At 42.1% G+C, this 26,941-nt stretch overlaps 1 protein-coding gene across 5 annotated transcripts in view; it reads left to right on the forward strand.

The window, feature by feature from the left end:
* Positions 1-999: 999 nt before the first annotated feature.
* Positions 1,000-26,941, forward strand: part of FRS2 (fibroblast growth factor receptor substrate 2) — a 120,052-nt gene continuing 94,110 nt past the window's right edge. For 2 of the 5 annotated variants that reach the window (XM_070052611.2, XM_051845655.3), the window contains exons 1-2: positions 1,000-1,199; positions 25,811-25,895. The gene's annotated coding sequence lies outside the window, so the exon portion shown is untranslated. Of the gene's footprint in view, positions 1,200-1,444; positions 2,201-25,810; positions 25,896-26,941 lie in introns of those variants that run through there. The other 3 variants (XM_070052609.2, XM_051845654.3, XM_051845661.3) reach the window with 2 other exon arrangements.

Consider the following 26,941-nt stretch of genomic DNA (forward strand, 5'->3'; position numbering starts at 1 on the left):
CCCTCCACCCTTGCCCCTTTATCTGCCCTCAGACATTTGAGGTCTTTCCAGAGTCGGGCACCTTTCCTGGCCCGTCACGTGACTCTGGGTCCTCAGCCCGTCTTGGCTCAGAGCCTCGCAAGTATCCAGGCTGGCCTACCTGGTGAAAATTTGTACTCTTTGTTTCCTTCACCAGCCCTTCTATGGCCCATCGCGGGTGAGGTAGAACAGTTGACTTTTACTTCGTGTCAGCTACTGAACTGTTCTGCATGCACTATCAATCTGATATGGTAATTCAGGGATGATGGATTATACATACATACACAAACAACAAGGCAACTGAGGGTTAGGTTAAGGGACTTGCCAGGGAGGAAAACTGAAAGCGAGTAAGATCCGGGCAGGGAGACTCCAGGACTGCCCCACCTCTTGGCCTTTGTTGCCAGTGGCAAGCGACGACAGAATTGATATAGATCTATATAATTTAGTTTCTGTCCTTCAAGAGCTTAAAAATCCTGTTAGGGTTAGAGGAGAGTTATAGACACAGCGCGACTTAAAATAAAACCAAGAGGCAGCATTTGTGGTATTGGGTTTGGTATCTTCGCCTCCTCTGCCAAGATGTAAATAGCACCAACCTCGAGAGGCTGGCGGAGCGCACGCACCAGAACCGCTGGGTACAGTGCCCACCGTGTAGTAAGCGGCCCACCGATGCCAACGACCTCTGTTTGTAAGGCAGGCAGGTGGGAGTGAACGCTGGCGAGGCGACGGGCCAGGTGTGTGGGTGCGCAGCACTTTTGCACCGCAACTTTCCAAGCCTCAGCTTTCGTTCTGCGAAACTACGGCCTGGAGCACAACCACCCCTAAGCGCAGTGAGAAAGTAAAGGCTGCAGCCTCACCCCCAGGAGCCCAGCAGCCGCGGGGCCGAAAGGGTTAGCCCAGGGCCCGGGGGCGGCTTTGCGGGCGCCGGCGGGAGAGGCCCCGCCCCGGCCCGGCCCGCCCAGGAGGCCCTGGCAGCTCCAGCCCGCGAGCAGTTCCGGTGCCAAAACCCTTCCCTCCCCCGCTCCCCCGGAAGTGCTTTTCTAGGATTCGGGCCGGAGAGAGGCCTTGTAGGCACAGCCGCTGGGGCTCGATCGGGTCCGAGTACGGGCTCCTCCCGGGTTTGGAGTGCGGGAGTCCGCTCCCGCCGACCCGCGTCCTGCCCGTGGCCAGCAGCGGGGCCGATGGTGAGTGGCCGCGGGAAGGGACTGGGGCGGCCGCGAGCCCGCGTCGGAGCTAGCGCTCTGGGGGCCCCCGCTGCCCGCTCCGGGACTCGGGGCTCCGGACTGTGGGCTCGGCTGTCGGGGTCCGGGAAAGGGTGTTGTCGACCGCCGCGGTCACAGCCCAGCCCGGGGGTGCGGGGGGCGGGAAGAAGCGGGTTGCGGGGCCCTGGGGTGGGCGGGGCGGAGCCTAGGAGGGGGGTTCCCGGAGCTGTTGTTGCTGTTGGGACTCGGGAATCGGGATGGGCTGGGCCTCTGTCCGTCCGCCCCCCTCGCTTCTGCTCCCCCAAATCTCGCCGCCTCCCGGGTGTGAGTTTCTGTGTCTGATTTGGGGCGATAGACTTGGACCCTAGACCCGATCCTGGGCTCCAGTGCCTGACTTTTTCCTCTTTTGGGTCTGCCGCCGGGCTCAAGAATTAGCCCGGGTCCCAGGGGTGCCGCCGCTTCGGTCCCAGGGTGGGGCGCTGCTGGTGTAGATGCCGAAGATCTTCTGCAAGGCTTTTCGTCCATGCCCACTTCGGGGTTGTCCTGGATGGATTTGGACTGCGCTCGGCATCGGTTCGGGAGACGTAGGTTCCCGTGGCGCCAGTGCCTTGCATGTTCCTTTCTCGCTTGAAAGCTTGTTGAAGCTTGTTGTGGAAGTCACTTCAAAACAAAAAACAACTTGCCTGACGAAAACAGCGAGTTCAGATAATTTCGCCTAGCGTCTTGCTGACGTCAGAAAATGATGGTGTTCTTTAAAGTGCGCTCGGGAGTCAGAGTTGCGTTGAGTTCAGTCAAGAGGTTTATCGCACGAACCGATTGCAGAGGCTGGGAGAGTTATTAAGTCCCCTTCCTTCCAAAGTTTGCTTCCCTTTCTGTTTGGAACTGTCATGCTCCTTAACTTTCAAAGAGAAGCCGCGCTTGATTTCTCCGGAAAGGCTCCCGGTACCGTTACAGCTGTTGCTGCAATGCAGGGGTTCACACAGGTGGGCAGAGGAGTTTTGTTTGCTTAAACTTACATCGTGAAGTGTTTGCCTCGCTAACTTGAGAGTTTCCTGGAGAAGAGGATGATGTAGGGAGTTACTTCTAGGAAGCAGGTTTTGAGGTACTAAACTGAAGGAAGGTTTGTGGGAAATACGGGTTTTCTATATTTGATTTTTTTTTTAGTATGGCCATAAGGGAATGCAGTGAAGACGGATTATGACTGTGAGCGGTTGACAACTGTGTTTGCAGTGTGAAGTATACACGGAAGTCACTTTGATGCAGCGCGTGGCCCTCTCTGCACCTCTCGTATTGTGCTTCTATTAGGACTTATACTGTAGTTTTTTGGGTGCTGATGTCATTCTCTCTCCTCCCACCGCCGGCAGGGGAGGGAAGTAATATCATGAATTAGGGAAAATAGACTGAAGTGACAAGTTCAGTGAGCTCTCTTATGCAAAGGAAAATTTATTTCGGCAGTGTTGATCTTGAGCAAGCAAACGGTGGCTGATTTTAAAAGTCCCTGGAAAAAATTGTAGAGATGAGTTGCACAACTTTAAGATTGAGATGCGAACTGTAGATCCTTAGGCATTTGAAGCGCTTGATTGTTTAGAACATAAGGTTGGATGATTGTAATTGAGAGAATCTGGAAAAGAATCAAGTTAGATTTGCGTATGGGTCTGCACTACAGGTATGTATTTAATGCTTTTGAAGAAAAATATTTCAAGAGTTGTTAAGAGCAGAAAAAGAAGATTGGGGAAAATCGCCTTATTTGACACATTGCAAATTTTATATTACTCCGGTCAGTTCAACAAATGCTGAACATTTGCTGTGGGCCGAGATGTGTTAAGCAGCTGTGGGCAGTCTTAGCCACAAGGCCGAGAAGCGATGTGTTAAGCAACTATGCAGGAGCAAATAAAGATAGAGCTGTACAACTAAGACTCATGTTTTGGCAGTAATTTTCTGAGGTGTGCCTGAAATCCTCAAGAGTTGAATTATATTGTTTAGGCATTACTGATCTTTTTTTTTTTTTCCCCCCGATTGTTGGGACTTAACATCAGAGGTAGGTGTTGAGAGCCTCGTGAAAAGCACAGTGTTCTGCTTAACTTAAGGCTGGGAAGATCCTGTCTTTGGTCTTTAGGACTTGGAAATCTAGTTGGGGGTGTAAGATATTTGCATAGAAATTTACAACATAAAGGAATACATGTAAATACTACCTCGGTGGTTTGATCTAAAGTTTGGAGTTGTGTAAAAGGAAAAGGGGCTCATTTTTAGTTTAAGTAACTGTAGGAAGTAGGAGATAAATATTTACAAGGATAACTCTGCAACTCTTGTTTATTGGCCATTTACGGAGCAGCAGGCTATATGCTAGTGCAACAACCTGTTAGCCATCTTTCTTAATAATGAAGATGCTGAGGCTCAAATATGTAAAGTAACCTGCTGGGGGCTTTGTGGCTGGCAGGTAACAGTCCTCAGTTGAATTTGTATCTGTCTGGTGCCAAAGCCTGTGCCTCTCCACAACCTGGCACTGTATCCTCATACACTGGCAACCCAAGTTCGTTGTTTTCTGAGACAAAGGTTTTGAGCTTGGGATTAGGTGGGTGAAGATGACGTTTCAAATAAAGAGATTGTGGCTAGAAGACGTGTGGTGTTGGAAAGGTTCATTATGTATCTAGAGAAGAGTTAGTGGAAGAGGTGGAAAAGGTTTCTTGGGGGAGAAAAAAAGAAAAGAAAGTGTAATCTAAGAAAAAAAAAAGGTGAACTGAAATAGAAGGTTCATTCTGGGGAGTAAGAGATGAGGTTTGAAATTTAAGTTGGGGCTGGATGGGGGACATGTTTGAGTGTCACATTTAGAAGTTTGACATTTGAGAGGTAAGGAGAAGTGACTAAGGTCTAACCGTGTAGTGTGCAGAATGATTTGTTGTGGGCAGTTGACTTTGAATATTATAATATCAACTGGGCAAGGGTAAAGGCAATGGGCTGAGAAAAAAGGCTCGACAGGACTTGGTAATTTTAGTGGGTGGAGGGAGAGAGTGATGGGGAAGGTTTGGAGGACATGGAGATTGAAGGTTGTGCTTTTTAAATGTGGGCGATGTTGACGGTAGTACTGTTACTAGGAGTATGAGGAAGAAGGTGGAGAATGAGGTCAGCTTTGGATGCTGAGTTTTCTGTAGAGTTGCCAAATACAGGGTATGCCCAGAGGCTTTTGGAAATGAAGGTTTGCAGTTCAGCAGAGAGGTTAGGACTAGGCATATGTTAAACATGGGTGTAGGGAAAAATACAAATAGGCGTACTCATTGTAGCTGAATCTGTGTAAGGAGATGAAGGCGCCAAGGGAAAGTGAACAGGGGAAAGAATAAAAACTTTATTTTAGCTGACATCTGATGAAGACAGAAGGAAGAGACACTAAAATTGTTTCAGGCATTGGGTAAAGAATCTGATAGTGTGTATGCTGCTGCCTCCCGTTGCAGATTCAGATGGCATAGAGAGAATCTGATCACTAAACATCCAACAGGGAAATAAAAATTTCTTGTTCCTGCTGGCAAGAATACTGTGCTGACATTACCATACTTGAAGACAGACTATGTCAGACTCATTTGGTCCAGAGTGTCAGACTTGGGTTACTTAAAAGCTGTGTTAGGTTGTTTCTTTTGGACATTTGTTTGGCAAGTGATACATGGGGAGTTGAAAACAAATCTCTGATCCAGCATTCCATTTATTTATGTGTGTGACTTTGATTTTGGCTTGAATATCAAGAACCTCTGAATATTCAAAGATAACGTTTGTGCCTCTTAATAAAACTGGCTATTAATATTACCTTTTCTAGAATCTGGTATGTACTTACTTTTCTTCCAACTCTTTTTTGGTAAGTGCTTTTGATTAACATGTGTAATAATCTGATTATGTTAGAGGGATAGAATAAGACACGTTTTTCCATCATGTATATGAAAGTTACGTGTTTTATTTTAGAAACTGTTTAAGAATGGTAAATTTATGGAATTTCATGTGTTTTTCTGTTTAGATATTTGAATAGGGGGAGCTTGTGTATTAACATGTAGAAGATTTTTATGGATTGCTGAATGAGACTCAGGGTTGTAACTTTTGCTGGCAAGTTTATTATTTTTAGACTGAGTTATCATGGAAGTGTTTATTTCCTCCTTGAGAATTAATACATTGCTTTTGTTCTTCAAGAATATGTTTTTCACTCTATCACAGGCACTTGGGAATGTCCAAAGACTCCTGTGTCAGTGTTGTCGGAGCCGGGGGGTTTTGTGTGTGCTTTGTCTGGGCTGGTTGGCTTAGTTTCAGTGAGCCTGGTATTAATGAGGCAAAGGTCAGGGGTTCCATTTAACTTCAGTCTGAATGATGGCCAGAGAGTACACCTCTCCCTCCCACCAGCTGTCTTGGAAATTCCTCCGTCGTCATTGGTCACAGGAGGTGACTGGGTGAGGTGGATCTTTATGCCGTTGGAGGAATATTAGAGGAAACCTAGCGTGATAGTTAGAATTCTGACTCTTGAATTAGACAGCCCTGTGTTAAAATCCTTGGTCTGTAACCTTGGGCGAGTCCCTGAACCCCTCCGTGGCTCCGTTTCCTCATTATTGAATAGGTTAATGTTTGATCTGGGCACGTCCTGTCTTGGCTTTCTTTTTCTAAGTGGGAGCTAGCCACTTAGACCTCTGGTTCCCAAAGGCTGCACTGTGGCGTGGTGTCAGCTTTATGACCAAGTTTCCACTGTCTAAAGTGAAATGAGACATAGTTACTTAGCTTTTCATAAAGCTTAAATCTATTGAATTTAATCTGCAAAAATATTACCATCTTGATAGGAATATGTTAGTTCTTTTGGGAAATTATGGTGCTTATAATTGGTAGTGTTTTTTTTTTTAAATGTCCTTGGCAGAGTAGAAGTTGGCAACCCTATGTCATACCCCTTTCCCTCTTAAGATTATGGTTCTATGAAATCTGAAAATCTAGGCTTGAACAGAACCTGAGGGATTAGGGGACAGTGCTTATCCAACCTATGCATGCATATTAAGTTAGGTTAGAGGTACATTCTGCCCTCCTACTCCTGTTACCCTGCAGGAGGTGCATGGTAATTCTTACCACGATTGAACTAAATTTTGTCAGGTTTCATGATTCATCCTTATAGCACATTTCAAGGAGCAGCTCAGACTGTTTTCAGTTGAGTTCACACAACTTGCTCCAAATTATTTGTTTAAGACCGTGTTTCTCAACCAGAGCCTCAGGAGAAAACTGGTGCGCTGTGGGGGCTGCCTGGAGGTGCTGCGTTAAGTCATTACTCTGTTGATTAGCCAACACGATAAATAACTGCTCCTCTGCCACAGTGAAGCAGTAGAAATGGGCTTGCTTTTCACCTCTTCTGCAGGAAACATAGTTGAACCTAGAGTGGGAAAAGCCTTTCTGTTTCGTACAGCAGTAAACCTTGTACAAGTATCAGTATTCAGAGTGCTTTCTAGAGAGAGAATAGTGCAGCACTGTGCATAATGGGTTATGTAAGTGGATCCACAGAAGTCTTGGGGACACAAACCGAGTATTACTATAAGTGCGCACTGAAACTGCATTAGTTGTCTAGAAGAGAAGCTGACTTCTTGGTTCGTTTAGCGTGGTGGTGGAGGCCACTGGCGGTGCAAACCAAGTCTAGGCAAACGTGCATTTGTTTGCTTTGAGTATTTTTGATTAGGTAGTTTAAAAAGTTGACAGTGTTATAGAAATACTTAAATATGTATTAGAATGCCTAAAGCAAAATTTTGGGCTAAGTTGGGCCCCCTGTCTTTTAATTTTTAAAGAAAACTGGGGACTTGGGATTCCTATTTTTTAATTTTTAAAGAAAGCTAGAGGCTCGGGCTCCCTGTCTTAATTTTCAGAGAAAATTGGAGGTTTGCTGCTTTAGATATTTAAAGATGGTATTTAGAGAGTTTTGTTGTATATCATTGTATTTGGTAAATTTTTAAAAATCATATATAACTTATTTATTTTAACAGTTTTGAATTTTTCTACAGAAATACTTCCATTGGCAGAAATGACTGGATGAGTATATCCAGAAGTCTAGGGATGCATCTCTTGCTATAATTTGAAGTCCTTGGTGCCTGTAGAGTTTTATTTTTAAAAATGCAGATGAACTTTGCTATCTTAAATATATTTAAAATGTTTTAAAAATATTCTTAACTAAAATTGAAGCCCCCAGGAAGGTGTGTTACGTTTATTATGGATGTTTGGCCTACATCCCTTTCATGCTAGTAGAACTGTTCTGATGCGTTTGGACCCACTTCTTCCCTTCCCTCCCCTTCCCTCCCCTTTCTTTTTTTAAATAATACTGTGTATGATGGTTTTTGGTGGAACATAAAAGATGTTGAACAGTTTCTGTACTTCATATATTTTTAAATAAATATCAACCTGTTTTAAACACTACTAGATAGCTGTGGTTTCATAGAAATAAAATGACTGTAAGAGGGCATCCCATCTATTTAAAATGTTTTTTAAATTTGAGATTATTTGGTTGTCAGTATTACTAGTATTATAATAAAATGCAGCAACCCTGTCCTACGCAGTTTTCTGCAGTGTGGAAATTTTCTGGATGTACGCTGTTCAGTGCAGGGACTCAGTGGCTACTGAGTACCTAACCCGGATCCAGTGTTGCAGACGAACTGAGTTTTTACATTTATTTTCTATCAAATCATCTAAATGTGAGTAGCTACATGGGCCCATTGCCTTCTGTAAGAAAGCGTACAGCTGGGGAAGCTTCTTGGTCCTCCTCCCCTCAGGCTTGGGCAGGTTAGGCACTTGATAAGTATTTATTGAATGAAATAATAAACCTTTTTAGTATTTCAACTTTTAAGACCAAGGTTTGGGAATATTTTACATTTTGTGGGAGTGATCTAGTCTTTTGAGTTTACTTTTATTACCCTTACAAAAGCATATGCTATAGTATATGTAGAGTTTAAGGAATTATATAATGAACTATCATGTACTGTCAACCAGATTAAAAAATAGAACACTGCCTACAACCTTTTTTTTTTTTTTTTAAAGTTTATTCTAATCTACTTGAAAGGTAGAGAAACAGAAAGGGAGAGATAGAGGGAAAGGGGAAGACCAAAGAGATGCCTTCCGTCCACTGGTCCACTCCCCAGATGCCGCAGCAGCCAGAACTGGGCCCGGCTGAAGACAGGAACCTGCAACTCAGCCCGGGTCTCAGGGTCTCAGACACCTGCTGCCTCACTGGTTGCTTGTTAGCATACAGCTGGATCAGAAGCGGAGGCGGGACTAGAGCCCTGGTGCACAGATGTAGGGTGTGGATTCCCTGAGGGGTGCCTCGGAGCCTGCCCCCTGCCCCCTGCTTTTCTTTTTATTTATATGTGAATGTTTTTTGTTTTTAAGTTCCAGTTCCTTCTCAAGTTGGGAAGTTAAACTCTGTGATTTTCCTTTTAGTGCTTCACTTATCTCATCAAATCAGATAGCATTATTTTAAACACTGTTGCTTTGGTTTGTCTATGTATTTATGAATGTCTGCCTTTTTTTCCCTCTCTTCTGCATCTCAAACATCCTGCCTGGGACTTGGGATCATTTTCTGTTACAGATATTTTAGAATTTTCTATAGTGAGAGTCTTTCGGAAAAAATTGTTGGAAATGTCTTTTATCTTCATGTCAATCCTGAAGATGGTCTTTCTGAATGTGTATTCTAGATTAGCAGTTTTTTTTTCTTTCCTCATTATATATCTTAATTCCATACTCTTTTGGCTTTTATTGCTTTTGAAAATTCCACAATCAAGGTTAATTCCCTTATAGGCAATCTGTTGTTTCTTTATGGCCAATTTTAGAATGTTTTGTTTGTCCTTGATGTTCTGTGGTTTCATTTTTATATGTCTAGCAGTTAATTTCTCTCTCTTTTTTTTTTTATCATGCTTGGGATTCACTAAACTTTATAATTTGAAGATTGGAGTCTTTTTACAATTTTGGAGAATTTTTTGGCCATTTGCTCAGATTTCATCTTCCATGTTTTTTCTTTGGAAGTTGGACTTGAAGTATGTCAGATCTTTATACGCTACCCTGGATGCCTCTTGTTTGTATTTTCTGTTTCTTTGCCTTTCTGTTTTGTGTTCTGAATAATTAGTATTTTTTCTTGAAGTTATTGGGTAGTTTTCTTATCAGCTATTAAAATTTTTCCCCTATTTTTTTTTTTAAAGGTAGAGTGACGGAGAGAGAGAGAGGAAAGAGAGAGAGAGAGAGAGAGAGAGAGAGAGAGATACCTAATTCCCCAAATAGGGACAACATCCAGGGCTGGGCCAGGCTGAAGCCAGGAGCCAGGAGCCAGGAGCCAGGAGCCAGGAGCCAGGAGCCAGGAACTCCAGCTGGGTCTCCTGTGTGAAAGAAAGCAGGAACCCAAGTAATTGAGCCATCCTCTGTTGCCTCCCAGGTGCATTAGAGGGAGCTAGATTGGAAACAGAGTAGCCAGGACTTGAACTGGCACTCTGATATGGGATGTAGCAAAGTATATGTGACATAGAATTTACCATTTTAATAATACTTATTTTAATAGTTCAGTCGCATCAAGTACATTGACATGATTGCGCAACCATCTGCCTGTTATGAATTTGACTCTTCTAGGTAACTCACATAAGTGGAATCACACAGTAATTGTCCTTTTGCGTCTGGCTTATTTCACTTAACATAATGTCTTTATTTTTTTGAAGATTTATTTTATTTATTTGAAAGGCACAGTTAGAGAGGGAAGGAGAGAAAAAGAGAGAGATATTTTCCATCTGTTGATTCACTTCCCAAATGGCTACAGTGATCCAAAGCCAGGAGCTTTCCTCCAGGTATCCCATGTCGGGGCAGGGGCCCAAGGACTTGGGCCATCTTCCACTGCTTTCCCAGGCCATTAACAGGGAGCTGGATAGGAAGTAGAGCCACTGGGACTTGAACAATGTCCGTATGGGATACTGGCACTGCAGGCTGATGCTTTACCCTCTGCACTACAGAGCCAGCCTCTAACATAATGTTTTCAAGGCTTATTTTTTATGTCTTGAAGCTTCATTCAGTTCTTTTTTTTTAAGACTTCCTCTCCTTTTCTAGAGAGTCATTTTTTTTTTCTTGGACATATTCTTAATATTTATCTCTTAAAAACCTGTTAACTATATTTGTTTTATATTTTGTTTCTGATAAATCTATCATCTGAAGCCTTTGCAGATATTATTTTGAGGTTTATTTTTGCCCTTTGCCAGGGTGCCAGGCCTCCTTGTAGTTTTTGATTGAAATTCCTTGTAACTTTATATTAATTTTGTGGAGTGATTGTTGTCCTTTAAAAGTAGTGCTTTAAAATTCTTTAGCTTAGTAAACTCTGGAGGATAATAGCTTGTTTTCTTGAATTCTTCATTTTGAAGTAGCTTCAAATTGACATATACGTTTCAAAAATAATACAGTAGACTATCTCTCTATTATCCCATATTCACCAGTTTTTAACATCTTGCCATCCCTGTCTTGTGCTGGCCACTCACATTGTTAGGTGTTATTTTGTGAACTGTTGTAGAATGCGTTGCATGTCTTTTACCCCTTAATGTCCAAGACTATATTTCTGGAGAATAGGTTATTCTCAAAGATAGTAACACAGCCATTATAGCCATTATCAACTAGCAGAAATTTAGCATAGATACATTGCTTATGTCTAATCTGTACTTCTGTTCCAGTCTTATCAGTTTGATCACATACTGTTTTTTAGCCTCCTTTAATTTGTAAGAGTTCCATAGTCATTCTTTGTCTTGCGCTTGAATAATACAGGTCAGTTATTTTATTTTATTTTTTATAGATTTATTTATTTATTTGAAAGAGTTACACATAGAGAGAAGGAGAGGAAGAGAGAGGTCTTCCATCCACTGGTTCACTCTAATTGGCTGCAACAGCCCGAGCTACCTGATCTGAAGCCAGGAGCCAAGTGCTTCTTCCGGGTCTCCCACGAGGGTGCAGGGATCCAAGGACTTGGGCCATCTTCCATTGCTTTCCCAGGCCATAGCAGAGAGCTGAATTGGAAGTGGAGCAGCTGGGACTTGAACCAGCGTCCATATTGGATGCTGGCACTGCAGGCAGCGGCTTTACCTGCTATGCCACAGTGCTGGCTCCTTATTTTATTTTTTTTAAGATTTATTTATTTATTTGAAAGGCACAATTACAGAGAGGCAGAGGCAGAGGCAGAGGCAGAGAGAGAGAGAGAGAGAGAGAGAGAGAGAGAAAGAGAGGTAGAGGAAGATCTTCCATTTGCTGGTTCAGTCCCCAAATGGCCACAATGGGCAGAGCTGAGCTGATCCAAAGCCAAGAGCCGGGAGCTTCTTCCAGGTCTCCCATGTAGGTCCAGGGACCCAAGCACTTAGGCCATCTTCTACTGCCTTCCCAGGCCATAGCAGAGTGCTGGATTGGAAGTGGAGCAGCAAGGACTCCAACCAGCATACAAATGGGATGCCAGCACTGCAGGCTAGGCCACAGTGCCTGCCCCAGGTTAGTTATTTTTAAGAAAGTATTTTTATTTGGGTTTGTCTAATTTGATTGATTCGTCTCCTGATTTGATTCTGGTTTTTTATCTTCAGTCCACATACTACAAAAGTGATGTTTTCCTTTCAGAATGTCACCTCTGGAGACACTAAATGTATATTTGGCCTTCATTAGTGATTTTAATTTCAATCAAGGTATTGTCTGGTTTATAATTTTTTTTTACCTTAAAATAAACTTATCTTTTCATTCCATTTTTCCTTGTACCTTTCTGGTTTATCAAACATTTTTATATTTTATGATTTTATTCTAATCTTCATGACAGTAGTACCTATTTTGTAATTCTTGAAACTAAGACGTAGCTGGTAAATGGTAGTGCTGAAATTCAACATTACTCTCAAGATTCTTGTCACTAGCTATAGTTGCTTTTTAATTTCCTAGGTAGACTAAATTTAGGGCATGGTTTAATTGAGTGTTAAATTGTTAGTACGTTGGACTCCTGAATAATAAATAACATGTGTATCCTTAAAGATTTATAAGGCAGTAGTTCTAGTGTAATTGTATATTTTATATATTTATACTTGAATATAGACAAATATATAAGCTTATGTATATTAGGTATAAATTATACAATTGTTGAGCTTAAGGAATTGTACTATAGCAAAGAAAAATTGAAAACATTAATGATAAAGATTATTGAGGTGGTTTTCTGATAACCAGTTTAGTCTTTTTTGCAGTTATTAAAAAACCTTAAAAATTTTTAAAAAATATTTATTTATTTATTTGAAAGTCAGAGTTACACAGAGAGAAGGAGAGGTAAAGAGAGTGAGAGAGAGAAGAGAGAGGAGAGAGAGGAGAGAGAGAGAGAAAGGTTTTCTATCTGCTGGTTCACTCCCCAATTGGCCGCAACGGCAGAAGCTGCACCAATCTGAAGCCAGGAGCCAGGAGCTTCTTCCGGGTCTCCCACATGGGTGCAGGGGCCCAAGGACTTGGGCCATCTTCTATTGCATTCCCAGGCCACAGCAGAGAGGTGGATTGGAAGTGGAGCACCGGGACTCAAACTGGTTGCCGGCACTGCAGGAGGCGGCTTTACCCGTTACACCACAGCGCCAGCCCAAGCCTTTAACATTTAGCAGGGAACAGGTGTTTAGCCTAGTAGTCCATGTCCCATGTCAGAATGCCTCAATTTAATTCCTGTCCCCAGCTTCACATTAGTGCAGAACCTGGGAGGCAGTGGATGGCTCAAGAAATGGGGTTTCAGGAGCTGGTATTGTGGCGTAGTGGGTAAAGAAAGCTACTGCCTGTGATGTCAGCATCCCATAAGGGCGTTGGTTCCTGTCCTGGCTGCCCTACTTATGATCCAGCTCCCTGCTAATGGCCTAGGAAAAGCAGCAGAAGATGCCCCAATTGCTTGGTCCTCTGCCACCTGTGTGGGAGATCTGCCATGGTTGTCATCTGGGGAGTGAACCAGAGGATAGAAGATCTCTCTCTTGGATGTCTCCCTCTCTAGCTCTGACTTTCAAATAAGTAAGTCTTAAACAAAAAGAAAGAAAGAAGGACTGGGTTTCTGCCTCTTACATGGAACACCTTGATTCCGTTCCTGATTCCTGGCCTCAGCCCCATCCATTATGGGCATTTGGAGAATGAACCAGTGGGTAGGGTGGGGTACTCTTTCTCTCTCTGCCTGTCAAATAAGGAAAGATAGAAAAAAAAGACTTAAGTCATCTGAGGAAGCAATTTAAGGTTTCCCTGAGGTCAACTTTTATGCTAATACTAGGTTGTAGTGGTCAATATAATCCTTTGACCTGGGAGAAGCTGGATCCTGTCCATATTCACCCCCGTCCCCTCTTACCTGCTCTCTCTCATTCTCAAAGCTGGAGGATCTTGGACATTGAACTGTGGTTATAACATGAAGTCATCCATTGATGGATAGTTACTGGAATTTGACTAGCTATCAAGAACCATGGAAATTAAAATGGTGAATTAATACAGATATGATTGCTCCCATAGAGAACAGTCCAGAGATGGTAAACTGTTACACCCTTTTTTAGGAATAGTCGTTAAGTATTTAAACTGAATATGTCTAAGAAAATCTCATTTCTATCTGTTAAAACTGTTTTTTTGGTAAGGAAGAAAACATCAAAGGCTCTTGTTTAATGGGTTATGTAAGTGTAGGCTATTCAGTTAAGCATATTCTGAAAACTGATAATTTCATTTAAACTGAAGCCTTTTATTACAGCTCGACTTAAGTAGATTACATTAGATTTAGATTTATTCAATCTAAAGACTGCCATTTATGTCCTGTAGGGTTTTGTGAAGAGTTAGTAGATAATAATACCTTGGAAGCTAAATTTTATGGGGCTGCTTATTTTATGTCCCCATATCTCCCAACCCTGCAAAGAAAGTTTAACATACACACTAACTTTTTTTTTTTTTTAATCTTCTCATTTTGAAGACTCACAAGAAGCGGTAGAGATTATGGAGTCCCATGCACCTTTCACTCATGTTCCTGGTGGTGAAATCTCATAGTTGTCATTTATAAAAATGAGGAAATTGACACTGACCTGTACACTGCTGTTAAAACTAGACTATAGGGGCCAATGCTGTGGTGCAGTGGGTAAAGCTGCTCTCTAGTTCTGGCATCCCATAAGGATGCTGATTTGAACCCAGCTACTGTACTTCTGATCTGGTTCCATGCTAATGCACATTGGAAAGCAGTGGAGGATGGTGCAAGTGCTTGGGCCTCTTCATCCACGTGGAAGACCCAGATGAAGCTCCTGACTCCTGGCTTCAGCCTGGCCCAGTTCTGGCTGTTGCAGCCATTGGGGAGTGAACAAGCACATGGAAGATTCTCTCCCTCTCTCTTTCTGCCTTTGCCTCTCCATCTCTGTAATTCTGCCTTTCAAATAAATAAATAAATCTTAAAAAATACAAAAAAAAGAATTTCACTCCTTTAAAGAAAAAAAACTGGATCATGTAAACAGTATATAGATTTCACCATTTTTTAAAGCTGCATTTCTTTTTTTTAATAGTTTTTTTTGGGGGGCCGGCGCCGCGGCTCAATAGGTTAATCCTCCACCTAGCGGTGCTGGCACACCGGGTTCTAGTCCCGGTTGGGGCGCCGGATTCTGTCCTGGTTGCCCCTCTTCCAGGCCAGCTCTCTGCTTTGGCCAGGGAGTGCAGTGGAGGATGGCCCAAGTACTTGGGCCCTGCACCCCATGGGAGACCAGGATAAGTACCTGGCTCCTGCCATCGGATCAGTGCGGTGCGCCGGCTGCGGCGGCCATTGGAAGGTGAACCAATGGCAAAAGGAAGACCTTTCTCTCCTTTCTCTCTGTCTCTCTCTCACTGTCCACTCTGCCTGTAAAAAAAAAAAAAAAAAAGTTTTTTTTTTTTTAATTATTTTATTTTATTTGAAAGAGATACAGAATGAGAGAGAGAGAGGTCTTCCATTCCGCTGGTTCACTCCCCAAATGACTGCAACAGCCAGAGCTGAGCTGATCTGAAGCCAGGAGCCAGGAGCTTCTTTCAGGTCTCCCACGTGTATGCAGGGACCCAAGGACTTGGGCTGTCTTCCCAGGCCGTAGCAGAGAGCTGCATCAGAAGAGGAGCAGCTGGGAATTGAACCAGCGCCCATATGCGATGCCAGCGCTGCAGGCTGGAGCTTTAACCCACTGTGCCACAGTGCTGGCCCCTAAATCTGCATTTCTTGCAGATTTATATACTCTCTGCAATTTTATCTATATGCATGGTTTCTTGTAATCACCACCATAGTCAAGATACAGAACTTTTCCATCATCACAAAAGAACTCCTTGGTGCTGCCTCTTATTATTTTGTCATTTTAAGAACATTATATGAATAACAGTATGTAACCATTTGACTTGCATATTTTAAAATATTACTTGTTTTGAATTCAAAAATAAAGTAAGAAATATCAGAAAAATTCTTAATTCTGCCACTCAGTCATTATTTTAGAGATGTTTTATAGCTTATTCATAAGCATATGTTATATATTTATAATATATGTTCAGTTTTGTTCACTCTTATTTATTTGAAAGTCAGAATTACACAGAGAGAGGAAGAGACACAGAGAGAGATCATCTGTCTGTAGGTTCACTCCCCAAATGGCTGCAGTGGCCAGGGCTGGACCAGGCTGAAGCCAGGAGCTCTTCCAGGTCTCCCATATGGGTGCAGTAGCCCAAGCACTAGGGCCATCTTAGGCTGCTTTCCCAGGCATGTTAGCAGGGAACTGGATCGGAAGTGGTGTAGCCAGGCCTTAAAATGCTGCCTAGTTGGGATTCCGGCATGGCAGGCAGTAGCTTTACCAGCTACATCACAATACTGATCGCTTTTCAAAAATATATCATTATAGAGTGGGTGTTGTGGCACATTGGGTTAAGCTGCTACTGGAGACGCCTCCATCCCTTATCTCTGAGTGCCTGGGATCAAGTCCTGACTCATTTCCCGCTTCCTGGTACTGTGCTTGGGAGGCAGCAGTTGATGGCCCAAGTGCTTGGGCCCCTGCCACCCATGTGAGAGACCTGGTGGAATTCCAGGTTACTGACTTTGGCTGTTTCAGGCACTTGGGGATTGAATCGGAGAATGGAAGATACCTCTCTCTCTCTCTCTCTGACATTCTACCTGTCAAATAAATCTTCAAAAAAGATTATTATTATATTAGGTATTTGCCATCACCACCCATCATACTTAACCTTTGCTATCATAATAAATAGTGCAGGGGCTGGCGCTGTGGTGTAGGTTAAGCCTCTGCCTGTAGCACCAGCATCCCATATGGGTGCTAGTTTAATTCCCCCCTGCTCCTCTTTGATCTAGCTCCCTGCTAATGTGCCAAGGAAAGCAGTGGAAGATCGACCAAATCCTTGGTCCCACCCAAGTGGGAGACCTGGAAGAAGCTGCTGGCTCTTGGCTTCAGTTTGGCACAGCCCTGGCTGTTGAGGCCATTTGGGGAGTGAACCAGTGGATGGAAGATTGATCTCTGTAGCGCGCACGTGCTCTCTCTCCCTGCTCCTTCCCTCTCTCCCTGCCTCCCTTTCTTTCCTCCCTTCTCTCTGTTTCTGCCTTTGAAATAAATAAATCTTAATAATAAAAAAAAAAGAAGTGGTGCAAAGACACTTGAGCATTTAGATTTCTTCATATTTTTAGTTACTTCCTTAGGGCAGAATCCCAAGTGCATAATTTCTGAGTCAAAGGGTATGAGGGTTTTACAGTCTTGAACCGTTGTTTAAATTGCTTCTCAAGAGGATGGTATTTCTGGTACTGTTTCACCGTATCCTTGTTAAATGGAATATCAGTGTTACGCAAACTGCTCCCCCCACCCCCGCCAAGTTAATAGGTGAAAAAGATACTTCATGGTTCCTGTTTTAGAGTTCATATCTCTTAGTAGGAATTTCTCTATGAAGAATAAACTTGATTGTAATGTCATAATGACACAAACTTTAAAAAATGTGATTTTGCTTTTAAGTAGTTTGGAAAAGCACTTTAATATCTGTGCCAGTGTTCAGCACTTCTGAGCCAGAGGTAGAATCACTGGATCTGTTTTGCTAGCTTATATAGTTTTCTTACCTACAAAGTGATTGCCAGTTTCCACATTGCTTTGCTTTGGTCTCTGTGGTTATCTCCTAGTTACTTTTCTCCTGTTTGTTCCCAGTTCAGAGAGCTGCTGCTGCCTCCACCGGTACCATGCCAGCACCCCATTCATTTCTATTGTGTTCTTGTCAACCTCAAGTGCCTGGATATGCTGACATGTTAATGCATTGCTGTAATCTTATCCTTATAGTGAAGTATAAGCCTGGAGACTAGTCTCCTGGGGCTCTCAAAAGTATTGCACTTCTTCACTTTTTGATGGCTACCATGGGAATTATGTGGCTGATAATCCACGAAGTACAAAGGGCCTTCAAAAAAAATTCATGGAAAATGCATATTATGAAAAAACTATGCATGGGTTTCAAACTTTTTTGCATCAAAATAAACTTTTTTAAAAAATAATTTATTTATTTGAAAGGCAGAGTTACAGAGAGGCAGAGAGAGGTCTTCCATCTGCTGGTCCACTCCCCAGATGTCCACAGCGGCCGGAGCTGTGCCGATTTGAAGCTAGGAGCCAGGAGCTTCCTCCAGGTCTCCCAGACAGGTGCTGGGGGCCCAAAGACTTAGGCCATCTTCTACTGCTTTCCCAGGCCATAGCAGAGAGCTGAATCGGAAGTGGAGCAGCTGGGAGCCCGTATGAGGTGCTGGCACTGCAGGCGGCAGCTTTACCTGCTACACCAGAGTGCTGGCCCCCAGAGTAAACTTTTAATTCATTTTTCTATGGGCCTTCTGAAGTATCCTCTTATGTATGATGCACATGATTAGAAAAGGAACAGAATAGCAAGGAAATTGTTCGCTTTTTACGTTTCTATATGTTTTGGGAGACAGAAGTACTATATTAGAGCAGCAGGTCGCCAGGATAATAACAAAGCAGCAAAATCCTTAAATAAAATAAAACAGAAGCTTTAAGTAGAATATTTACTAAATACCAAGCACTGCATAAGTACTTTCTTTTTTTTAAAGATTTATTTATTTATTTGAAAGGCAGAGTTACACAGAGAGAGGGTAAGAGAGAGATCTTCTATATACTGGTTCACTCTGCAAATGGCCACAATGGGTGGGGCTGGGCCAATCTGAAGCCAGGAGCCAGGAGCTTCTTCCCAGTCTCCCACATCTGTGCAGGGTCCCAAGCACTTTGGCCGTTTTCTCCTGCTTTTCCCGGGCCATTAGCAGGAAGGCGGATCAGAACTATAGTGACCTGTGCACAAACTGGTGTCCATATTTGATGCTGGTATTGCAGGTGGCAGCTTAACTGCTCCTCCACGGTGCCAGTCCCCTTTATTTTGTTTAGTCTTCACAAAATCCTGTAGCTTTCTGAGGCTATGTATAAAGGTTTCATGTGATGTACTGAATACATTGAAAAAGTTGGATTGCAGAGAACTGAACAATGATACTTTTAAATTTTAACTTGAATATACATTCCTTCACTGTTTTTCCCCTGATAGAGTCAAGGCTTTTCTTTGTGGATGAGTCCTTTGATTAGATTTCTGGATTGTCTTTTTATTATAATTCACATCTATGAAATATTATCAATTAAGTGTCCTTATAGTACCCATTTCTTAAAGGAGAGAACTTAGAGTCAGTTTCAATATAATATATAAAATCTTTCTATAGTTTTAAGCTTTTCCTTATATTCTTTTTATTTTTTAAAGATTTATTTATTTATTAGAAAGTCAGAGTGAGAGAGAGAGAGAGAGGTCTTCTGCTGGTTCACTCCCCAATTGGCTACAACAGCCGGAGCTGTGCCAATCCAAAGCCAGGAACCTGGAGCTTCTTCTAGTTTTCCCACATTGATGCTGGGGCCCAAGGGCTTGAGCCATCTTCTGCTGCTTTCCCAGGCCACAGCAGTGAACTGGATTGGACGTGGAGCAGCCGGGACTTGAACCGCTGCTCATATGGGATGCTGGCACTGCAGGCGGCGGCTTTACCCAGCCACAGCACCAACCCTATTCCTTATATTCTTTTAAAACTATTTTACATACACCTAATTCTACAAAGCTTTTTTAAAAAAAAAATGGCCTTTGAATCTTTTTGAGCTTTTCAATATAATTTTCACAGAAACAACCCCTTTCCACTTATCATTCATCATTTTACATAATCTTAAAATACATAATTATGATAAGAAGTGCCGCTGGCTCTTGCTAAGCATCCAGCTCAGTTGGTGGGAGCAGAGGGTGGAGACATTAAGAAAGTGGTCTAGTTCGAGGACTCCACCAGGTGCAGGCGATCAGCCTGCGCTGGGCATCAGGGCGTGGTCTATGGAGACATTCAAGAGCTTTATTTCTGTAAGTGATAAAGTTGAGGTCTATTTTTTTTTTTTTTTTTTTTTTTGCCAGGCAGAGTTAGACAGTGAGAGAGAGTTATAGACAGTGAGAGAGAGACAGAGAGAAAGGTCTTCCTTCTGTTGGTTCACTCCCCTAATAGCTGCTACGGCTGGCGCTGCGCCGATCCGAAGCCAGGAGCTGGGTACTTCCTCCCAGTGTCCCATGCGGGTGCAGGGACCCAAGCACTTGGGCCATCCTCCACTGCCCTCCCGGGCCACAGCGGAGAGCTGGACTGGAAGAGGAGCAACCGGGACTAGTACCCGGCGCCTCAACTGGGACTAGAACCCGGAGTGCCGGTGCTGCAGGCAGAGGATTAGCCAAGTGAGCCATGGTGCCGGCCCAAAGTTGAGGTCTGTTAAAAGAGTTTCTACTGCATTGTTATTCTCATTTCCACATTGTAGATGAGAAAATTGAGGTATTAGATTTAAGCCATCTTCTCGAGGCCAGAAAGCAAGTAATAAGTGCATGGAGCCCCCATGATTTGTAACTAGATGTATGGGTTCTTACCGATGCATGTCCTCTTACCTGCTGAGCAGGTGCCTTGATGCCTTTGATGTCGTCTGATTTCCCCGGGCAGTAAGTGGAAGTACTCTTTGAGCACTCTTCAGGTTATAGTTGAGGTAATGTTCTTGCAGTTGTTCTGCATCTTGGAACCTAGTTTCATTTTGCTCCTTGGTTCTTTTGCACCATTTGCTTGCAGAGTTATAAACTGCTGTGGTAATTGTGAAGTAAAAGAATGTGAAGGGAGAAAATGGAGTGGAGCACACAGACGTAAACATGGTCTTCTTCCCCCTTAAATTTTCTTAACACTTTAGCATCTGATCAGTCTTCCAACTGCTGGTTCACTCCCCGAATGGCCACAATGGCCAGAGCTGGGCCAATCCAAAGCCAGGAGCCGGGAGCTTCTTCTGGGTCTCACACAGGTGCAGAGGCCCAAGGACTTGAGCCATCTTCTACTGCTTTCCTAGGCCATAGTAGAGAGCTAGATCAGAAATGGGGAAGCTGGAACTCGAACCACAGCCCATGTGGGATGCTGACACTCCAAGTGGTGGCTTTACCTGCTGCGCCACAGCACCGGTCCCTATTGGTATCTTTTTATCCTCACCCAGGACAAACAAACCTTTTTTTCTGATTAAACTTAACTGGTTTGTCAATATTCAGAATCTGTTACATCTTTTTAGCTTGCTTTCTACTTTTCTAGAATATTTAAAAAAAACCAGAAATCACTCTTTATATTAATTTTTGGATGCTGGAATCCAAAAAATTCTTTACCAAGTAAAATATATTTACTATGTAGCAATTCATTAGATTTTCTCTTTTTATTACTGAAAAATTAACTATAACTAGAGCTTCTGGTCATTGTGAATTAGTTGATGTTAACCATGTTCAGCATTTTTTTTTTAAAGATTTGTTTATTCATTCATTGATTCATTTATTTATTTGAAAGGCATACTCACAGTGACCACTAGAGATGGAGAGAGATCGTCTGTCTGCCGTCTTATTCCCAAATGGTCACAACAACCAGGTCTGCTGCAGGGACCAGATCTCCCACATGGGTACAGGGTCCCAGGTACTTGGGCCACCCTCTGCTGCCTTCCCAGGTGCATTAGCAGGATCAGAAGTGGAGCAGCCAGGATTTGAACCAGTACTCTGATAGGGGATGCCTGTGTTGCAAGCGATAGCTTAATGTGCTGCCTCACAACACTAGCCGCACACTGACTTTTTTTTTTTTTTAAGATTTACATATTTATTTGAAAGAGTTAGAGAGAGAGAGAGAGAGAGAGAGAGAGAAGGAGAGAGTTCCCATTCACTGGTTTACTCTCCAAATGGGCCTGGGCTGGTCAAGGCTGAAGCCAGGGGCTTCCTTTGGGTCTCCCATGTGAGTGCAGGGGCCCAAGGACTTGGACCATCCTCTCCTGCTTCCCTAGGCACATTAGCAGGGAGCTGGATCAGAAGTGGAACAGCCGGGTCTCAAACCAGTACCCATATGGGGTGGTGTGGGCACTGCAAGTGGCAGCTTTACCTGCTGCACCACAACACAGCTCCCCACCACCACTACTTTTAATTCCATTCCTAAAAAGAAATTTGGCTTGACAAATATTGAGTGTTCCTGTGGCCTTTTTTGTAAACTGATATTGCCATCTCATCTTTCTGTGCATTCCCAGTACTCCAGAAATGGAGCGTTGTGCTGTCTTACTAGAATTAGGGACTGAAAACCTGTTGTTTTCTCCAAGTCTGATCACAGGTTCATGGGCTGATTTTCTTTAAGAGGGTGATTCTGTTTTAGAGTTTCAGTTCTAAATTATATTTTTTTTATGCAGCATGCCAAAAGATTCTACCTGTTCTGTGATAGGGAGGGGGGAAAAACCCTAATATTTCACTTTGAACTGTTCAAGTTCAAAATGACAGCCTTTTCAGTGTGGTTTTAAATGTTAGTATGTGTGTGTGTGCACATTGTGTGTGCGCATGCGTGCGTGCACGTGCCTCAGCATCTGTCAGTTGTGCCCGTATTTCATAGGAGTCCGAACGTGAGCATGATGTACTTGGGCTTTGCAGACTAAACTGCTCACTTCCAAACCCTGAGTCCTGACTTGGTGGCTGTGGGAATTTTACCCAGCGACGGGTTTGTCCTGCACAACCAGCAGGTGAGTGAGTGAGGAGCCCAGCACCCTGGCTCTCCATGTCCTGCCAGCGCCCTGTGCACCTGGCCGCTGCATCCACCACAGTGAGGACTCAGGCCTTGCTGTTTGATACAGACGTGATTGTAACTCTTTATAGCAATCAAATAGATAAACTGTTTGCTTTTTATTTTAAATAGGAAATTGTTTTCTAAAACAAAAATACTTGAGTTGTCATACAGTATAATCTCAGTTTGCATCAGTTTCTGAATGCTGCCGTAGAGGAAATGGGACAATCCATGAAATGTGAATAAATGGAAAGTCTACAGGAAAAAAAATTGGTTACATTAGTTAGTATATGAAAATATATTTCATACAGTATACGAGATCAGTAGCTATTTTAAAATCTTGAAAATAGCTAATGGGGACCGGCGCCGCAGCTCAATAAGCTATTCCTCCGCCTGCGGCACAGGCACCCCGGGTTCTAGTCCTGGTCGGGGCACTGGATTCTGTCCCGGTTGCCCCTCTTCCAGTCCAGCTCTCTGCTGTGGCCCGGGAGTGCAGTGGAGGATGGCCCAAGTGCTTGGGCCCTGCACCCACATGGGAGACCAGGAGAAGCTCCTGGCTTTGGATCAGTGTGGTGCGCCGGTCGCAGCGGTCATTGGAGGGTGAACCAATGGAAGGAAGACCTTTATCTCTGTCTCTCTCTCTCACTGTCTAACTGTGCCTGTCAAAAAAAAAAAAAAAAAGCTTATGGAAACTGTGTTTTACCTTAAGTGATCCTGGACTCAGAATTAGAACCACTGCCCTTAAATATGACTGAATATTTTTAAAATGTAGTTGTTAAATCCCTTATATAAAGATAATTAATATTATGGTTAACAATCAGATTCAGTGTATCAAGTACCTCATGCACTCTTGAACAGTGGTTTGTAGTTTACTTATAATATAAAATTACATAATGTGATATATAAATATCTGTAATAAATTAAAATTAAAATGAAAATTGCTAGTTGATGGTGTTCTGGTCTTTTTATAAATGTCAAATATATATTTTTATATATAAATACATTAATTCTGAGGCACTTTTTACCTCTTGCTTTCTTAAATGTACCTTTTTAGTGAGTTTTTGGTGTTAACCTGAGTTTTTGAATCTGACAAACGAAAGTACTGATTTTTTTCTAAGACAGCTAACATCCTTCAATTACAAAAGTTTGTTCGAAACCTTGACGACTGTGAGTGGTTGTGATAACAAATATTTGGACTCGATAGTTTGATTTAAAAAACAAAACAGGTTTAAGTCTATAAAATGAAAATTATATTTAGTGCTATAGCTTTATGTTTAGATGATCAGGTCATAATCTTGTTAACAAGATACCTAATAAAGAATTCTTAACAAAAAATAAATGTGTTAACTCTTCTTAAATGCTAATGTTGTGTATTTTCCCTTTCAAGAATTTTTAAGTTTTGTCATAAAGCAGATTGCAAGAAACTGAGAGGAAAAAGAAGGTACCAGAGTAGTAGCAGTATTGCCTGCTGTTGAATTAATTGTTCTCTTTAGTAGCAGAAACAAAAATTGTATTACATAGCAAGATTTAAAAAAGAACTGGAAAAATAATTTGAATAGTTTCTTTAAAGTTTTTGAGTTTTCTTTTTGAGGAATTGCTGTTAGGAAGATATTGTTGAATGCATAAGAGTTCGGGGGTTTTGGCATTTGAAACCTATTACCCTAGTCTTTGTCTTACCCTCTTCTTGTTTTTAACTGCCTTTTAAAAAAAAAAAAAATTTTATTTGAAAGGCAGAGTTACGAAGAGGCAGAGAGGGAGAGAAAGATTTTCCATCTACTGGTTCACTCCCCAGGTGGCCACAACGGCCGGAGCTGCGCAGATCCGAAGCCAGGAGCCAGGAGCTTCTTCCAGGTCTCCCATGCCGGTGTAGGGGCCCAAGTCTTGGGCCATCCTCCACTGCTTTCCCAGGCACATTAGCAGGGAGCTGGATCTAATCGGCGCTCAACTGGGTTGCCAGCACTGCAGGTGGCGGCTTTACCTGCTATGCCACAGCGCTGGCCTCTTTAACTGCCTTTTGAAGTCAAATGATTTTGGTACCTTTTTGATTCTTTTCAAAAATATTTCTGGTGCATGTTAGCCATTTGAGATCTAGGCCTTGACCAGGACTTTTAGCCCGATAGTTTGCTTCTTTGGTGAAGCATAATGTGTAGAGTGCTGATAAAGTTATATTGCATCAATTTTATTTCTGTAATAAAAGTTACTTTAGGGAAGATACATTCTTCACCAATTATATTTTATTTTGATGAATACAATGTTGCTATAGTTGTATTTCACACTGACGGCAAAATAAGTTTTCTACCCTTATTGGTTATTGGTTACCTCTGGTATCCTAGATTTTTTAGTCATAATTAACATTGCTTACAGATGACGGAGTAGAACTATTAATGATTGAAAGGATCAAGAGAATAGTTTAAATTCTTTAACAATTTTTAAAATCAGCCATTTTTAACAAATGGATAATATGTGCAGCATGTTCTAAAATGGAAAGATCCAGAGTGGTGGGTTGTGAAAAGCAAGTCTCTTTCCCCGTGTCGACCAGGTCTCCCCCCACCCCCACAACCCCTCACTCCCAGCAAGTTTTCTGTCTTTCCCTTACGTTTTGAAAACATTCTCTTTAATGGCTGCAGAGTATCTGTTGTATGGAATGTACTATAAATTTCCTTTTTGGTGGATATTAAGCTTATTTCTTATCTTCAGCTTTTTAAATAATGCTTCGGCTTTTTAAATAATGAATATCATATGCATATTTCACACTTAGGCAAATATATCGGCACTTTAAATTTTACAGGGGGAATTTCCTTATCAATGGATAGACATTGACATTTTTGATGGATATTGCCAGGTTGCTTGGTGTAGTAGCTTCCAAAGTTAAAATGTTAGTTTTTGTAAGGTACTCTTTCAAAAAGAATGATCACTAATTGGTTATATGCTGTTTATAACTAGATTTTTTTTTTTTTTTTAGATTTTGTTATAAGGTTGCAAGCACTAATCACTCCAGGTTGTACAAAGCAACTGGCATTCCCTTTGTCAAAAACGTATTATTTTAATTACCAGCACTTACTATAACTTAACTGTTTTATATAGGAAACCTTCATCTTATGAACAAATTATACTTATATAGACTTTTGGCCAGTGGCTGGGGTTGGAGAAATAGGGAGTTTAAAACTAAAAAGGAACTTGGAATTAGGCATCTATTTTTCCAATAACTTATGTAAAAATGGTATTTAACTTACCAGGTCAGGCCATAAAAATTTTAAGCCATTGTATTGCATTACATTCTAACCATTGGTGGAAATGCATTCATCCTGCTGCAGCCCTGTTAGGGAACTGAGTATACCCAGGATTTAGGGCATTGGTTGTGACTTCCACTGAGGTTAGGGTAAGACCTGAGAAACAGTACCTGGAGAAGGGAAGTGCATGAGGTAAGGGTGAAAGAACGTGAGTTACTACTAGGATGAATATAAGTATTTTTTTTTCTTTTCTGTTTCTGTTTGTTGCTTCTCTTCAGTGCTAGGCCGAGCTTAGGAAAGGAGCAGGAAATGGGAAAAGAAATTACTAGTTCCATCCAGAGGATCCTGGTACCTGGGATACAGGTGAGTTGAGATGAATGTATCTTGAAGGAGGTAATGGGGAGGTATGAAAATTGGGAATGTCTGTCATTGTCAGCAAGATTTATAGAGTCTGAGAAAGAGGAAATGGAATGGAAAAGGTTTCTAGGGATCAGCCATCTGTAGAGTAAACATTTATAGTTTATTTTTAAAAAAATCTTACATTGGAGGCAGGTAGGCGAACAGTGTGGAGGACATTTTAAGGGTTGTTTTTTGGGGAGAAGATAGCAACATCTTGACTCCATATGGATTTTTTTGAGTACTGTAACCATTCTTCCCACAGGAGCCCTGGCTTAAAGAGTGCTCTGTTATATCCCTGTTAGTTTACAGTTATCTAGTGCTGGTTGCACTTGAAGACGTAACAATAATTCTCTCTATTTGCTTCCATGGTAGAGCAAAACAGAGCTGACTGTACGGCCGTTGTCCTTCAGACGTGTCTAAATTTCTCAGTCTATTTATGAGTATCAACAAACATTTTGTGCATACTTCTGTCATGGGTTGAATGCGTCTATTTTCCTTTAATTTAACTTAAAACTGGTAATGGAATTCCTGAGGTTTTGAGAGAAATAGTGTTGGCAAACTTAGCTTTGAAACTAAAGGCAAATTAAGATACCAAACCAAACAGAGGGAGACTATTGCTTCAGAAAGGGATCTTAAAACTCTGCTGACAGTTGCAGAGCCAGTGTCTTGTATTTATATAGGCTTTAGATAGGAACTGATATTTTTCTAAAATTGTCGGTTTAAAAATAATTGTTACATTTGTGCATTTTAAAAGTTGCTTCTAGCATACTCTGGGTGTGCTTGAGCTCAGCCTTTTTAGCAAAGTATTCAGACATTTAGGCATCAGCCCTTTTGGTCTTTATTCTGTCTCAGACCATTTAGGATAATTAAGATGGGTTGTGGAAGTTAGGAATTTGATAAGCTTCCATTAAAATCTAATGTGGTTTTGAAAATTGCTTAAAATGGTCCTTGAGCCTGTTAAAATGTGCTGCCATCATTGGAATTAAGAAATTTAGCTAAGTGTTGCTAAA

Source organism: Oryctolagus cuniculus, chromosome 11 (assembly GCF_051225735.1).
Source record: "Oryctolagus cuniculus isolate XC-2025 breed Fujian yellow rabbit chromosome 11, ASM5122573v1, whole genome shotgun sequence".
Classification (NCBI taxonomy): domain Eukaryota; kingdom Metazoa; phylum Chordata; class Mammalia; order Lagomorpha; family Leporidae; genus Oryctolagus; species Oryctolagus cuniculus.